The following is a 16,418-nucleotide window of genomic DNA, read 5'->3' as shown; positions in this document are numbered from 1 at the left end:
AATCCCCTTCAGAGTGTGGTAAAGCACCTTGGCGGTTGTCTTGAATACAGATGATGGAGACACACACACACACACACACACACACACATTCATGGGTTGTTGAGGGTAGCAGTGGATGAAGACTGCTTTTTTCCCCGCCAGGCTGCCCATCTGTCATGGCAGAAACCACGTGTCCTCCAACACAGTCCACAAGCCTTGTTTTCCCAGATATACTGACCCTCTGTGTGTGGAGCTGCTCTATTCCTGAATGCAGTGGGAGTTTAAGCTTCAGCAGTCTTATGGTTTACCTTTTTTTCTGGATTTTCTGATAAATAATTCTGGTGTGCAATCTCACAGCGATTATGTGCACCCGTCATCCAGAAGATTAAAACACTGTGCCCAAGACAGTGTATGTTCTGGGAAAATGTCTCTGAACTATCTGGGCAGGGTCACGGCACCTGTGGGGGTTTCTGCGGATTTGTCGGGATACATGGGGTGGTGTGCTTGAAAGGAATTTGAATGTGTAGTTTGGATGTGGGATGTTTGTCATGTTCCTCACAAGTGGAGTTACGTCAAGCAACTATAAGTATAAACTCAACTATTATTATAAGCTCCAGGGCTTGGTATCCAGGTCACATCCCGCATATGAGTAAACCATGCACACAGGAAACTTTCCACTCACCTGACAAAATGAACATAACAGTAGGCAGGCGCCAGAAAAGCACCACTAATCCCAGATGCACGTACGTGTTTGTATGTAGTGTGTGCTGAGCGACCATGGTAACATCTCTGGAGCTAACTGTTCGTTTTTTACTGCCAGTTTTTGTGTTCTCTGAAGGTCAATAAATGTTTCCCAGCAGGTGTCAGTCGGTTTAGAACGAGCAGACATGGAGTCTACGTCGCTCAGTCACTTCCGACCTGAATCTATGCTAATGGTTAATTAGCATATATAAAAGCTATTTCTAAATCACTGGTAATATATTTTTACATCACTGATAACAGTTCCTGTAAAATCCAAATAAAATGTGGTAATTGTTCTATAATGTCATTGCAGAACCGTCACCCTTTGGTCTTATTGTTTATTATTTATTTCTTTTTTCCAGACTAGTCATGGCCTGGTGATTGGGGGCCCCTGAACACAGGCAATATCATTTCTGCCTAACTTGGTGTGTTTTGCTCATTTATTTTTGATCCTAATTCTTAACTCATGATCCAATCTATACAACCAGAAAATTGCCTCTTTTTTTTTTTTTTTTTCCAGCTGCAAACTGTTCTGAATAACCAGAAACGGCCTACTGTGGTTCAGTGTGACACGCTGCACATGCACAACATAAATCAGCACCGTGATACCTTCTCATCTCCAAATCTGATGCGTATTGTAGAATGTTGTTCAATGTGGTACATCAGGAAATATTGTCACGTGATACATCAAAGGCCTCAAACTCACCCTGTGATCAGTGATGGGTGTGGGCAGATCTTGGTTCCTGCATTCTGATTGGCTCCCTCTTCTGAGATGACCACCGTTGCTCTCCTTGGGTTTTAGACGTTGTAACTGATCAGTGTCGGTTTTTTGGCATTAAACGTGTGACGGATGCCTGCACTTTACTCGTTGTTGACTCTCTTTCTCACTGTTGCAAAACAGGTTGGGTGAGCAGTGTGAGACAGGAAACTTTATTTTAATTTATTTATAAAGCTGCTGCTCAGTTTCAGCCCATGGGAAACTTTAGCAGTGTCACCTCCATTTGTTTGTTGTTGAGATGCCGCTCTGTTCTGGTGCCCGTGGTAATGGAGTCATATTACTAATGTAAATGGCCAATGGGGCAGCATCTGCTCCTGTTTCCCACAGCCCTCAGGTATCTTTGCTGCTTCGTGCCACTCTTTCTTAACACTGTTGTGTCGTGGTATTGCTGCAGTTGATGTTGGTCAGCCATGCAGTGCGATGGGGGAGGCAGGGTGGCGCCATTGTGGTTCCTTCACACCACGCCGTGGTCATCCATGACGTCTTTTTGGCTGCCCCGAGAGTCTTGGGTCTGACTTGTTTCATTTCTGCTTTAGATTGATTTTTATTCTAGAATTCCTAAAGAAGTCAAATGTCAGCTTCCTTTAAGAAATGTTACACCCTTTGTGTTACACAAGTTACGCCTAAAGGCTGATTTATGGTCGCCTACGGAGACCCTCCCGGAGTCGCTTGGGTGCGTCGGCCAAAATTCCTATCTATCCGTCGAGGAGACGGAGGCCGCAAGGGTTGTGATTGGTCAGCTAACAACATAATTTCCGGAATCACTTTTCCGGTTTAGCTCCTTCCTCTCACAACAACAACACCGCCATTTTTGAAAGAGTTTACTGTGTGCCGGTCAACATTTGGTCAAAATTAATGGCATTTCAAAATCAATAAGTTCCAACTCCAACAACAGTCTTTCTCTCTCGCTCGCCATCGTTCACTGTGAGGAGTGGAACGGAGCCGGGAGGTAAACAATCAATCAACGACTTTCTCGATAGACGTCGCGAGATTGGGTCGTCTAACGTAGCGACGCCTACTGATCGGGAGGTGAACTGCCTTACGTATTCGACATCCTGACGGAAAACTTTGAGAGCCTCTCCGTGACTACGGAGACGGATTGACGGATAGCGACGGAGAAGCATACCGAGGCCTTAATTTCAGCAGCACACACAGACTGTCCTTACCTACTGCACACAGAACTCGGATGTACCAGACTGTCTACAATCAGCTTGATGTGGTTGGGTTTCATGATATGAATAGATTGACTTGATGTAATGAGCCACATTACACATTAACAACCTTTTTTTTTTTCTTCCCCTGCAGGTGCGGTGTGTGGAGTAATAAGCAAAGACTTTGGTGGATAAAGCCGCTGGTCCCCCTGACTGCTTAGCGGAACGGTGAGCTCAGACCTGTCAGATTTCAGGCATGTACTTCCACAAGTTGACACAATTTCCTCAGGTTTAATGAAATGTTACAGATGTAAATATCACAGAAGGACACTGCAACAGGTCCCTTTTCTATTCTAAAGTTATTGTTGTAAGTTGGCATATAAAATACCTGGTTTCACACTATTATCTCATTTCTATTATGTGGTCCCTTATATAAGGGGACTATCAAAGTGCTGATGAGAATTTGTTGTTAATCGCTAATCAAAAGCAAGAGTTTGGTGTAGATAAAGATGGGGAGGCTGGATAATTCTAGCAGCTTGCTCGGATAAGAACAAACAGACAGTGAGCTGAGAGTGTGATGTCAGAATCCGCTTCAGATCTGAACAGATCACTCATGTCAGTCAGAAACGAAGAGGCTTCATATTCAGTACGCGACAGAGTTAACAAACACTGGTGTAATCCACACAGGCTCCCGATGCCAACACTCTATCTCCCCTAGTTTGTAGCTTTGCATTTGCTCTCTTTTTCCTCCTCATTTTTCCAGGGGTACAACTCATACTGCGCGTCTCCACCAGTCTGGCTATTTTTAGACTGACTCAGATATCAGGAGATCTGCCTTCATCCCCGCATGTCTCCCTTTCCCTGTCTTCCTCTTGTACCCCTAGTCCAACCTTAGCTCATTTGTGTAAGGATGATTAATTATAAATGGGTTGAAATTAGATTCATAGACATTACTTAGAAACTGTACACTTCATGCTGTCACTTTATGCTGTGGTTTCCAGTTCAGACGAGAGGAGGAGCATCTGAGTCCTCACCAGCAGTACCAGCAGCTCCTTTAAACTTATTATAGGTATATCTATCTAAATTGGGTTAATGAGTTCAAATATTTCTTACTTAACTTTCAGAACAGCACAGCAGCGAGGCCTCTGAGTGCAAATGATTTGATCATTCAGCATCCCTGAAGACAGTAGATACACAGTCATTTTCACAGAAGTCTTTATTTACCAGATGACGGGGACGTTTGATGATAAAAGCTGCTCCCAGTTTACATTTTGGGAAGGGTTTGGGGACCTGATTGATACCAGGGACTTCACACGAGGAAGATTTTGGCTTCTGCTGCCGCCAGTTTTATTACAGTGCAAGTACTGCAGTACACCCTTAAAGTAACATTATATCTTCGGTCGAAGCGTGCGATTACCGTCCGTCTTGAAAGCCGGGGACAGCTCAGACACAGGTGGTGTCATTCACAAGTGAAGGCATTCACCGTCCCTTTCTGCGACTCTTCTTAAACAGCCCGCATTTTCCTGCTGGGTGCCACGGGGAAGGAACTGTCAGCTGGAGGAGGAGGGTTGCCTTGAGAGGAGTCTGATCAGCGCAGCTCGCCGTATGGGGGCTGCACCCGGCGGTGCTCCGATGATGGCACCCTGCGGTTTTTTGGGGTTTTTTTTCCCAGGGGAAATGTGAAGAAAAAGTATAGGAGGGTATAAAACTGTTGACAGCTGTGTCTGGTTTCCAAGTCCTGAACTTCTGCAAAGCAGCCCTTAAAACCACAAACATTCCAGCGAACAGTATGACAACGCACACACACACACCCACACACACTGTATTTTTGGCATTATATGTGCATATTTACCTACTTACAGCTGCTTAGTAAAAAGCAGCTCCTTGCGTGCACACATGGAAATGCTGCTGTTGATTTTGTTTAGCTGAATTTTTAGTCCTGTTCTGTTTGTGTTACCGTGTGTGTGTGTGTGTGTGTGTCAGCAAAGTTCCTGTTGACTGTTTGGTTGAGAACAACATGAGTGCCCTCATGCTTCACCTCAATTTCATTTTTGTAATGAATCTTTAATGAGGTGTTGGATGATGTCCGCCGCTGATCCAAGCAGAATGATGAGCTGATGCAAGAACATCATTTACCATCATGTTCCATTCGATTAGCTGGGGGGGGGGGTCTAGGTGCAGATAGGTGAATGATGGTCCTGCCTTGGAGTAGGTTTTCTTTGAGGAACCAGTGTGTATTTGACTGGTTCTGACCAGCTTCACTTTCCTGCTTTGTATTAATGAGCTGAAGCAGTTTGATGGACTTCATGGTGGGGGTCCTTTGCAGCTTAGAGGATTATCTTGTTGGCAGGTCATACCATCACACTTTTGGATCTTGCTCATCATCCTGATCAAGAACACACTGTAATGATTTCAGTTCTTCAGGTTGCCAGACATGCAACTTTCTGAAAACTCCTGATGATTTCAGAGTTCTTCAACTTCCCAATTATTGAGGCTCCTGGGAACACTCAGCTCTTCAGTAGTGCCTTTCTTACCCCCGCCACAGTTTTCTGATGGTGATCTGCAGACGGTTCTCAGTTAGGTTTTTTTATGTTTATGTTTTTATGCATTTGGCAGACGCTTTTATCCAAAGCGACTTACAGGTAGGCAGGTAGGGTCTTGCCTAAGGACCCCTACTGGAGGTAGTACCTTCCATGCAGGGGATTTGAACCCAGGTCACCTACATGAAAGGTGGCAATCTTACCACTGCACTATCCAACACCTGACATGTGCTATGAATTCTGTATTCACAGGTGCAAACCTTTCTTTGGTTTGCCACAGGTCGACTCTTCATTCTTTGACACGTCTCAGAGATTATTAAAGCCAAAGTTGTCCACAACTTGAAGCATCTCAGCAGTGGTCCTGAATGCTGTCGTCACTTTCAGTTTTCATTGAAATGCACATTTTGCAACATTTCTTTGTTTCACTTCGCTTTCACTCTAATGATGGCATAGTGGGATAAAATGACATTTAAATTCATTTTGAATCAGATGTCACGTGTGAAAAGTTAGCAAACGATGAATAAGTGTCCATTTTTCTGTGAAGTGACCGTATATTAAAGGCTAGGATCCACTTTCAGGATTGAAGATTTGAGTTTGATGCAATAATACACACCTAATTTAATCTTGCCGAGGAGGACATAATGTTCACGCCAAAAAGCACTAGGCGAGCTATATTTCATCTGTCCCAAGGTTGGAGATTTTTTGTGCATCTTTTCACCACAGTGAAATGAGAACAGTTAGGAGGGTGACCTTTGGTTCAACAGCTGGGACCAATATTTCCTGATCATGTGTTGTTGTCAGGAGACCACAGATAGAGCATAGTAATGCAGAAAGCTGGGAATATGTCTGTTTTGTAGCTTGATGAGTATATTAGGGCTGGGCATTAGGGCTGGGCAACGATTCAAATGTTTAATCTAAGTAATCACACGATTTCCCTGATTAATCACGATTAATCGCATTTGTACGCAAAATCCAAAAATTGATTCAAAAGTAGTGTAAAGCTTTTAGCATTTAGTTCTATTTTAAATGTGCTGCCATATGAATGAAAGTGGCATTTTTATGTAGAAGCCTCGCTCCACTGTCTGTTTCCTTGAATGTCTGGCTGGTATCAGTTGTGTGTTTTGCCTTTAAGTGATATTTTAGACTGGAACTACTACGGTGAGAAGACAGTTCAACTTGGCTGTAAATGCAGGAGTTGTTTTTTTCATTTATTTTGAAATACGTGCTTCTATGTTGAAACGAGTAAAACAGGAAGTAGCGCCGGTTAGCTCCTTGAGCTTCACACAGAGACCGAGGAGTTAGTTTATCTTTATTTTATTACTCCATGCTTCGTGGGGTTTGCTGTAACTGTGTGAAAGTGATGCATTCAACAGACTTTTACAATGATAAAACCTGCGTTAATGCGCGATAAAATATTTATTGGCATTAAATAATTGACAAGTTAACGCGATAATAACTTATATATATTCATTTATATATACATATGGAACAACATCGGGTGTACCCCAGTTGCTTTACCTGGAGCAAGGAGAAGAAAGAGTTAATGAAGCATTAGTTTTTTATTCGTAGCAAAGAGATCTTTGATGCCGTTTCAATCCAAAAGCTTCTTCTAATATCTAATAACCTCACATTCTCATCCTCATAAATCATTCGCTTCTAATGTTGCTTTTGGAAAGCTGCCTTTTCTGGTGTGCACAGTGGTCTGTTTGAAAATCAACGTCAGCATTCTAAAATATCATAGAATAAACATTGCCTTATTTATTAATAGAGTCGCTGTGCTTTGGCTCCTCTCTCTTCAGATGATCTGATGGCATATGTTCGATATGATCCAACAGACAGAGTAGTTCATAATATATCCTATCACACACCAGACTGTACCTATATTTCTTTCACAGTTAGTGCCCGCACCCTGTTAATCTGTTTCTCACTTTCCGCTTGTTTTTTTTTTTTATCCTGGCAAGCTGTCACACCACACTATCTTGAAAATGTATGCTGGTTTCAGTCCATCCATGCCTGCGTCTAGACAAGAGATGCAAGTGTTCTGTATCAAAGCCCACATTTGTTTTGGAACCTGTGAGTGGGAGCAGGGACCAGATGCAAAAACAGTGTGGTCACTGAGGAAAATCTGCAACAGCGGCTGCTGCCATGATAGTGTTCTGTGAGCCCCGCAGAGTCAGTCTGCTCAGTGTTTCAGTGACATGTGCTTTACACAGTGCAAACTGCAGAGAGGACTGCGCACAATGACTGATCTTCTCCGGCTTTATTTACTCTAAAATCCGCTCTGCTTACATCTTTGATAAATATTGAACTTGGTATCGATGTTTAACGCTGACACGTTGTGAACAGTCACTGTCGGTGGGATTATACACATTTAGCATTTTGATTATGTGACAAACAGAGGATCCAATAGATTCTGAATGATACTGGGTTTCAGGGGACCACACCAGTGCTAATATTTATCAAGTTTGTCATGTTGAAATAGTGCACACAAGTGGATAACAACAACCGCGGATCCAAAAAAGTGGGGATGCTATGTAAAACTCAAGTAAAATCAGAATCATTAAGGATTTTATTTGCAGCAAAGGATAGAAAACATATTGAAATAGATATTGAAAGTAAGACATTTTACTATTTCAAGGAAAGTAATCGTCTGTCTTCAATTCAAAAAAGTTGGGACAAGGCCATGTTCACCACTGTCCAGCATCCTCTCTTCTTTCACAGTGTGGGAACTGAGGAGACCAGCTGCTGGAAGTTAAAGAGAGGAATGTTGCCCCATTCTTGTCTGATATAGAATTCTATCTCAGTACCCCCCGTCTTCTTTGCTGTATTTCATGTTTCATTCTTTTCATGCTGCAGCCAGACCAGCTCATCTCCTCGCCTCTTCCACTGTGAAGCTGTGCTGTAGTAAAAGATGCAGCCTGTGCTTTTACCCCGAAACAGATGTTGTCTGGATGATGTTGCTCTAAAACCTGGAGATAACTTTCCGAACCTCTGGTGTCTTTCCAGATGCGCAAGTTTCCAGTTCCATGGAACTTCCTAAAAGAATTCCAAATTTTGATTATTCTGACCACAGACCACCTTGTCTCAGTCCATTTGAAATGAACTTTGGCCTCTTATATGGCTCCTTCTTTCCATGATGGAGCTTTAACCTGCATGTGTTCATAGCACAGTGAACTGTATTCACAGATATGGATCTCTGGAAGTTTTCCCGAGTCCGTGCAACGATTTCCTTGACATAATCATATCTGTTATTAATATAGATATAGCCCAAAGACGACTAACATCCTATTGTGATTTTCAGCCCTGTTGCTCGCCATCAGAAATATCTTCAGATGTACTGTAGATGATGACATTTGGAACTCTTCACTATTTTATATTGTAGATCCAATTTGTAGATGCGTTCTCTTTGCAGATTGCTAAAGCCCATTTTCTGTGAGACTCTTTCATACCCAGTCATGTTACTGACCTGTTGCAAATGAACTCATTTGGTTGCCTAATTGCTATTTGTTTCTTAATTACTTTTCCAGTCCCAGCACAACTTTTTGAGACATGTTGCTGCCATCAAAATTCCTCCATCAATCCGTCCATCCGTTTTCTATACTCGCTTAATCCAACTCAGGGTTGCGGGTGGGTTGGAGCCTATCCCAACTGTCATTGGGCGAGAGGCGGGGTGCACCCTGGTCACCAGTCCCATCACTAGGGATGGGAATCGAAAACTGGTTCTTGTTGAGAACCGGTTCCCAGTGTTTCAATTCCTTGGAATCGTTTGGCGATTTTGCAAATGATTCCCTTATCGATTCCAGTGGGCGCGAATGACGTCACCACGCAACGTTGCGTGGCGAGTCCAGCGCAGCCAGCAGTCAACAGTAAACATGGCGCCCAAGCGGTACAAACGCTTGAAAGTTTGATTACACATCCCTAAAAAAGACGACAACAGGGCAACTTGCAAAGTGAATATTTCACCAAAGTGAGGAAATACTACCAACATGCAATAACTATGAATGAATGTCGCGTTTTCGATCCGCTCCGGACTAACGTTGGTGAATCTGAACCCAGCAACGTTAGCATGTCCTCGGCTAACACTGCAGGTAACTAACTAACTAACAAACACAGCCTATCATGTTAGCACCATTTGTCTCATTGTAAAACCTGCTTAGTAACGGTTAAGGTTAAATGAATGCCTTCTCAGGCATTACATTTAGATGAAATCATGAGAGGCAGAGTCTGATTGGCTCAGAGCCAGAGGCTGGTGGTACTACCCCCAGTTCACGTCTACCTCCAGCTTCTCCTTTCACCAGAGCAGGGAAGAGTTAAATTACCCAGGCCATGATAGACCAATGTGGACCTCACCGTTGTTGGGTTTGTAAGGTCATGACTCGTGTTACTTCTAAACTAAACAAAGTTAATGCTAATCGACCGGTTTGTTGTCCTTTTTCTCCAAATGAGAATCGATAAGGGAACCAGTAAAGAACCGAATCGTTAGGCAGAATCGAAAATGGAATTGGAATCGTAAAAGTCTTATCAATTCCCATCCCTACCCATCACAGGGCCACACAGAGACGAGCGAGACAAACAACCATGTGCGCTCACACTCACTCCTAGGGACAGTCACCAATTACCTAACATGCATGTTTTTGGACAGTGGGAGGAAGCCAGAGTACCCAGAGAGAACATGCAAACTCCACACAGAAAGGCCCCAGCTGGGATTCTAACCTGGAACCTTCTTGCTGCGAGGCAAGGCTGCTGATTTAATGTGAATCATTTGGTATTTGTTTCACTGTGTTTAGTACACTTGAGCTGCTCTTTATCAAAACTATATGATGCACACATTCTTTTACTCATTCATTCATCTTATTTAATTTAAAGATGTGTTGCTACAAATTATCACCAGCTTGGGAGGATGATTACAGATTACTGTACCTCAGATCAGCCCATTTGATCCGACAGACAGTTATAACAATATAATTACAGACAGGCTCACTGATAATACAGTACACTGCGTCTTTTGGTGCCCCAAGGTAATCATAATTCATCGCACATGCCTGTTTTAGTTATCTGCCATTTTTAGTTTTATTGTCAGTAGGATCTTTTGAAAACTGGACAAAAGGCTGTTATCAGTCACCACACACGGATGCTGAAACACAGACCTATAAATGTGCACTGAAACTCAGATAGTCGGATCCAGAACAGCACAATTGGGCTCAACACTCAGAAAAACAGACGTCCACTTTTTTCATTTCAGCAGAATTAAGTCACAAATGATCCTTTTTTGGTTTGTTTTTAGATTAGACAAGTAGAAAATATTCCATTAAATCCCCCGTCCTGACGATGCACAGTGGCAAAGTGAGTTTTTGAGTCTAAGGCCTTTTCAGAGACTTTGAGGCAGTTGTCACCACCTTGACATTTTCAAGTATTTCAACTAACTGTAAACATCTATGCAAAAGTGACACATATGGTTGTATTCTGAAAAGCCTAACAAAAAACAATATGAGAGTGAAGTGAATGTAATACAAACAAGTTTTTATTTAAATTGAGGGGAAACACAACTGTACAAAAATACAGGTTTTAGAGGTCTTCAAACAGTGCAAGAAAACACACTATAAATATATCTAGCCAAGACTTTTGAAGGTTGAACCTTGTAAACAAAAGTGTTGGCTGCATAAAAGTAAAAAGTGCAGTCAGACATGTTTTTTTTGTTTCCACACAAACTGTAAAAAAGTTTTTGTAACTCCAGGCAGTGTCTCTGAGAGTTGAATACTAATTAGATGGGTGTGTAACACCCCTAATTGCCCCCACCCCCTGTCACTCTCCATGTGATAATTGTCTGTCACTGGCAGGACATTGCTGCCTTCCCCCACATGCTGGCTGAATGGGGTGTGTTCTCACCTGTGAATAGCCACTCAATCACCTGGTACTTTACATGTGAATAGCGATAGATGTGGCCTAGGAAGCTGCTGCAGTCTGAGACTACAGAAAATCCAAAGATTTCTGTTCACTCTCTTTAAAAAGGGCCACCTATATCATTTATTTTAATATATATATATTTGAAAACTAGAAGTTTCAAGGTTTTTAATGGTGTCACTTATATGTTTGAATGACAAAAACTCACAGAGTTACAGATGTGTTTTTGGAGATGTGTCAAAAATCCCGCCGGCGGGATTTAGACTCCAGAGTGTTAAGCACATGGAAAAATTTGTTTTTGAAGGGAAGAAAAACTTAGGTTGACCGTGAACGGCTAACGCAGAAATCCTTCTCCCAGCCACACAATAAGATACTTTACACCGCTTTCATTGCGGGACGACTGGGAGGGAATTTTTCTTTGGACTTTTTGTAGTTTAGAAAATCTTAAATTTTATATGAATTACTATATTTAAACTGATGAATTTAGCTGCTGTAATAGGTGCAATAATAGCCTGTAGCCAATAAAACAGTAGCTTGCACACATGCCTCTGCTTGCCCCACTAATCAGCCACCATGCCGAGACCAATCAGATCGTTTTGGTCTAAACCGATTTTTTTTTTTTTTTACAACCTCACCGCTGCCATCATGACTGAAATCCCCAACAAGCGGAGCAAGAGGGGAAAGGTTATGATTTGATCTTCCTACCCTTGATCAGATTACACATGGGAATTAGTATAATTACAGCTGTCACCGATTAATGGGCAAGCTATAATTAGCGCTCTGGGTCTGAGGAGTGTGTGTGATGAGGACAAAAAGGGTGGTGCATTTGTTTTTTTCATCTTTTATTTATACTCAGAAATGACTATGAAAAATATTGATAATGTACTAAAACTATTCAAATAAACTAAATGTATTTGACAGTCAAGAACTTTAAAATCCGAGATCAGATTAATATAATAGACAATTTGCAAATAATTAAATGAATCCGTTAATATAAGAGCAATTTGAAATGAAATAATATGAAGATGCAAATCTATTTTACAGGATTAATAATAATTCAACATTTAAGTAATTCTACACGTTCTTCCCAGTTGCACTTGCCCAGTGGGAAAAACTATTTTCCTGGTTCAGTCAAATCAGCTTTTACCTGCTCTGTCATTTTAACGACCCGCATGAAAAACAGCTGTGAAAGAATGCCGTGAAAGTCGATGCAGCACCAGCATCCATCAGCAACAAAAACCGAATTCTTCATCAGCATCCTTTTAGAATGTAGAGGGAAACATAAACACAACAGGCCCCAGCATATACACTTGTGGGACTTTTTCAGTTTTTGCAAATTCGGGTTTAACATTAGCCTGGAAAACCAGCGCCAACTGCTGGACGGCAAAATGTTTTGCCTGCGGTTGGGTCTGGCCTCGATCCACTTGTCATTTTGAAAATACTGCCCTGAATCTGGCAGATGGCAACTAAACCAATCACAACGCAGAGATGTGTTTTGAATCAACGCGGGCGGGCCAGAGGGTTCTGGTGCGGGGTTTTGAGGGAGTGACGACAGAGCAGTGCGACGTTGGGCAGTGGAAGCGAACATAGACAAGCGAAAGCACAACAAGAAAGATGGCGGCGGCAATGGAACAGTGCTCGTTTGATTCAGCCTTGGCACACAGCCATTATAACGAACAGCCTTGCCACTCTGTATTAAGCCCCATTGTACCGGCTTTTTGGCTGCAGTTCCACCAGAATTCCACTGGGAGCGTCGGTGGAGACCAGAATGAATGGGGCCCTATGGAGCTAGATGCTACAAATGGTCAGTTTCACCTAAGTCTCCTCAAGAGCGCTCAGATTTGAATGTAGTTTCTGAGAGCTCAACATGGGTTTCAAGTAAAAAATCTACTGAACGAGTACATATATCGCTTTGATTTCTTACTGGTTGGCTTCTTGTTGTCCACAACGCGCTAGCATTGTGCTAATGACAGCTGGTCGACCCGCTATGTATGACGTCATATACACTTCAAATCCTTTTTTTAAGCAAATGAGTGGCTCTAAAAATCTAAAACTCAGCCATGGGTATTTTCTAAACACCCTTTTTCGAAAACAACATTCGAATTACTAGAGAAAAAATTATATCTTGAGATAAGGGCACGAAAGGGCGTATAGCTCCATAGGACTCCATTCATTCTGGTCTCCAAAATTGGGCGCCCCACGTGGAAAGAGGGTGGAACTGCAACCAAAATCGCCTCGTTGGAAACCGGAAATGCACCGTGAGTGGCATATCTGTCCTATTATAGAATCTGTGCTTGGCATCAGTTTTGGAAGAGTCCCCTCCCACCAAAGCTTTCTGTCGCGCTTACTACGTCACAGTCAGTTGCGCTGATTGGTCAGAGCGTTGGCCTATAGGCACAGACGCGGTTTGAAAGACAACGGGTTGTGCTCATCAACAATGTTCCGTTGTATCCATTGATCGGTGCCAGACTAAATTAGACATCCAATCCATTTAGGCTGGTTTATCAGGCTAGTTTAACATGTCTAAATTCTGTACACGGCTTTCTGCCCACAAGACAACTCAAACAATTTGTCAGGAAAACTGAAATCTCTTGCATCAAAAGCAATGCATGATCAACTGTATCCAATGCCTTTGAAAGATCAAAAAGTTGGAGTGTTTTCTTTCTTTTTCCTTTTTTCCCTATGCTGAGCCATCACAGTCATTTAAAACCAGCGTGGGAGCTGTAACGGTGCCGTCCTTCACCCGTGTGCCGTGGCGAATGGCTTAAACTGATCATTTACCACAGATTGTAGAATTGTAGCCTGGTTGATTAACTCTGTAATCGTTGAGTTCAGATGTTCCTCTGCTTTAACACAAACAGCTCTCTGGACCACAGGAATTCTACCTTTTCAAGTCAAAAGTTAGCTTCGTATAGGTTTAAACTGCTACTGCGCAGCCACACCTTGGCTCCAGGGGAAAATGTAAATGTTTGTTTTTCTTTTTTTCTTTTAAATTAATTTATGGAATTACTCTGTGTCAATTTGTATTGATTATTCTATTATTTAATACATATAAATGAACTTCTCTTAAGACTACACTGACCTCTGTGCGTTATACTCTCAATGTTTGCCTCTGTTGATTCGAGTAAAGGATTGTATGTAACTTTGGCTTGTGACACAATCAATTTATCTAAGTATCATCTTCCCCAACACTTGTATCCTCTTTTGAAATGTGGTATCTCCCAGCCCTCCCTCCCTCCCACGAGATGACGGAGCCTGGAGGTCAAAGCTGATGTTATTAGTGGGATTTGTTGTTTGCTAATTAATGTAAAATATGAAAAGGAAGCAGAAAACTTTAGATTTATTTATCACCAAAAAAAGGGCAGGTGATGATGGGTCCAATGTTGCCCCAGCGGCGAGGAAGGAGGACCAGGGAGTGAAGGCGGGATTTAGACTCAGGCTGTCCACTTCAGCACCTCAGCCGCTAATGCTAATGCTAATGCTAATGCTAATGCTAACAGGGAGACGGAGACGAGTCCATTATTATATTAGCGGCTATGTGAGTGAGACTGCATTTGCACACAGATAAGCTACATAGCAGACTTTTGTGGTGATTATTTTCTGGGCATGTATATTTATTGATTGATACTGTAGTCATGTAACTGTAGTGACCTTGCCATACCTTAGCTTTGGCTTGACGCCACTGGTGCACCCGACTAGTTGGAGCAGCAGGAATCAAACTTATTCTCACCTTTATATTCATTTGTAAGTGTCGAATTGTAACATATTGTGCTTAAGAGCAGTAAAAGAAGTAAACTAAATTCACTCAGGCCTAAAAAAACAATGATTAAAATTCTCAGGACACGTTAATGGACGTCAGAGCAAACAGTGGCTTATATATATGACACACAAAAGTGGAATTATTTTGTTGAATTTTATCGACCGGCAGTATTTTTTGGCTCTTTTCTTAAGGTTTGTCCCAAATGTCTGCTGTCCCCTTGGATGGATCGGGGCTTGTAGGCTGATCGTGATCATCCTCGGAGTTAAACGTGACTCCACCGGCATGCGAATGTAACACGGATCCCACAGATTTAACTTGCATAACACTTTCAATTTGCTGTGGGCGTGCTTTGCTCCCGAATGGCAGCAGTTACCTTAACTTCTTTGCATATTTCAATCCACCTCTGACCTCAGTCAGCCCCTTCATTTAACAAAAACTAGATTCAAAGTTTTCCAAACACCCTGGTGTTCATCATCTCAGTAGGACCTCCAGCCCCTTGTTATCATTGAAAAGCAACATTTAACACCCATGAACTCTGGTGATAAATATTCAGTTTAAATGACTTTTTTTTCATATTTTCAGTTTAGGGTTAGATGAATAACTGAGAGCCCCCCCCCACCTCTCTGAGGATGGCTGTCAGTCCAAACCAGATGGATTGTGTGGAGCTACTCTCAGGGCAGCAGAGGGAAGGGAGAAAGGGAGCAATAAGAGATTGAGCTTCAGGGTTTAAATATTAACAGAGATGGAGTGTATATCAGACATTGTGCATGCATGAGCTGTTTGTGTGCACTCCAGGTTTTCAACAAGCTCAACAGCCACGACCATCACATGTTAAGCCAGTGAGCAGTGGTAGTCAAGCACAAAGAAAGAGCAGGCAAATGCACGTATGGGCTGAGACGAATTAAACCGATCCCACGGTTACCTCCTTTAACAGCGCTATAGTAAACCTTTTCTGTCCTGGTTAGTCTTAATTGTCTTTTATTTTGAGTACTGTTCGGAATAAGGAAAAACATCCCTGTAAATCCAGACTGTGGATATTTACTTGGGCTGCCTCTTTTTCTTATTCATTTAAAATAAACATGCAAATCTTCAAATAGATATGGAAAAATATGCTCAGACCTTACATAACTTGTGGCAGCAGCTACTACCGTTTCACATGAGATGTTGAATTTATCATAATGTGCTCCGATGCTTTCTCCAACATGGATGGCTCTCAGCTCTTTAGTACACAGGACGTTCCCCTGAGTCTGATTAATCCGAAAGTTGGTGAGCTGTGACTGACACAAACATGTGTGGCCTGCGAATTTCCATCTGTCTGTGCTAAGAGGAAGCGTCTTATCCTTTGATATTTTCTCACTACGTGTGAAGAGATTTTAATGCTCCAGATCCATTAGAAGTTCCTGGAGCATCTCTCCCGAAACGATGTCGATGAGCCACTCTCACACAGTGTTGATCACCTGCCATTGACTTGCTTAGATGTGGTGCCTCTGATGCCTCAGTATGCTTCTCCGTCGCTATCCGTCAATCCGTCTCCGTAGTCATGGAGAGGCTATTAAACCTGTCGAAGT

At 42.3% G+C, this 16,418-nt stretch overlaps 1 protein-coding gene across 4 annotated transcripts in view; it reads left to right on the top strand.

Moving 5' to 3' along the window:
• Nucleotides 1–16,418, top strand: part of adarb1b (adenosine deaminase RNA specific B1b) — a 154,883-nt gene that overhangs the window by 55,309 nt on the left and 83,156 nt on the right. For 2 of the 4 annotated variants that reach the window (XM_075479090.1, XM_075479087.1), the window contains one exon: nt 2,804–2,877. The gene's annotated coding sequence lies outside the window, so the exon portion shown is untranslated. Of the gene's footprint in view, nt 1–2,803; nt 2,904–16,418 lie in introns of all 4 variants that reach the window. The other 2 variants (XM_075479088.1, XM_075479086.1) reach the window with 1 other exon arrangement.

This window comes from Odontesthes bonariensis, chromosome 12 (genome assembly GCF_027942865.1).
Source record: "Odontesthes bonariensis isolate fOdoBon6 chromosome 12, fOdoBon6.hap1, whole genome shotgun sequence".
Taxonomy (NCBI): domain Eukaryota; kingdom Metazoa; phylum Chordata; class Actinopteri; order Atheriniformes; family Atherinopsidae; genus Odontesthes; species Odontesthes bonariensis.
This window is presented reverse-complemented; position numbering and strand designations above follow the sequence as displayed.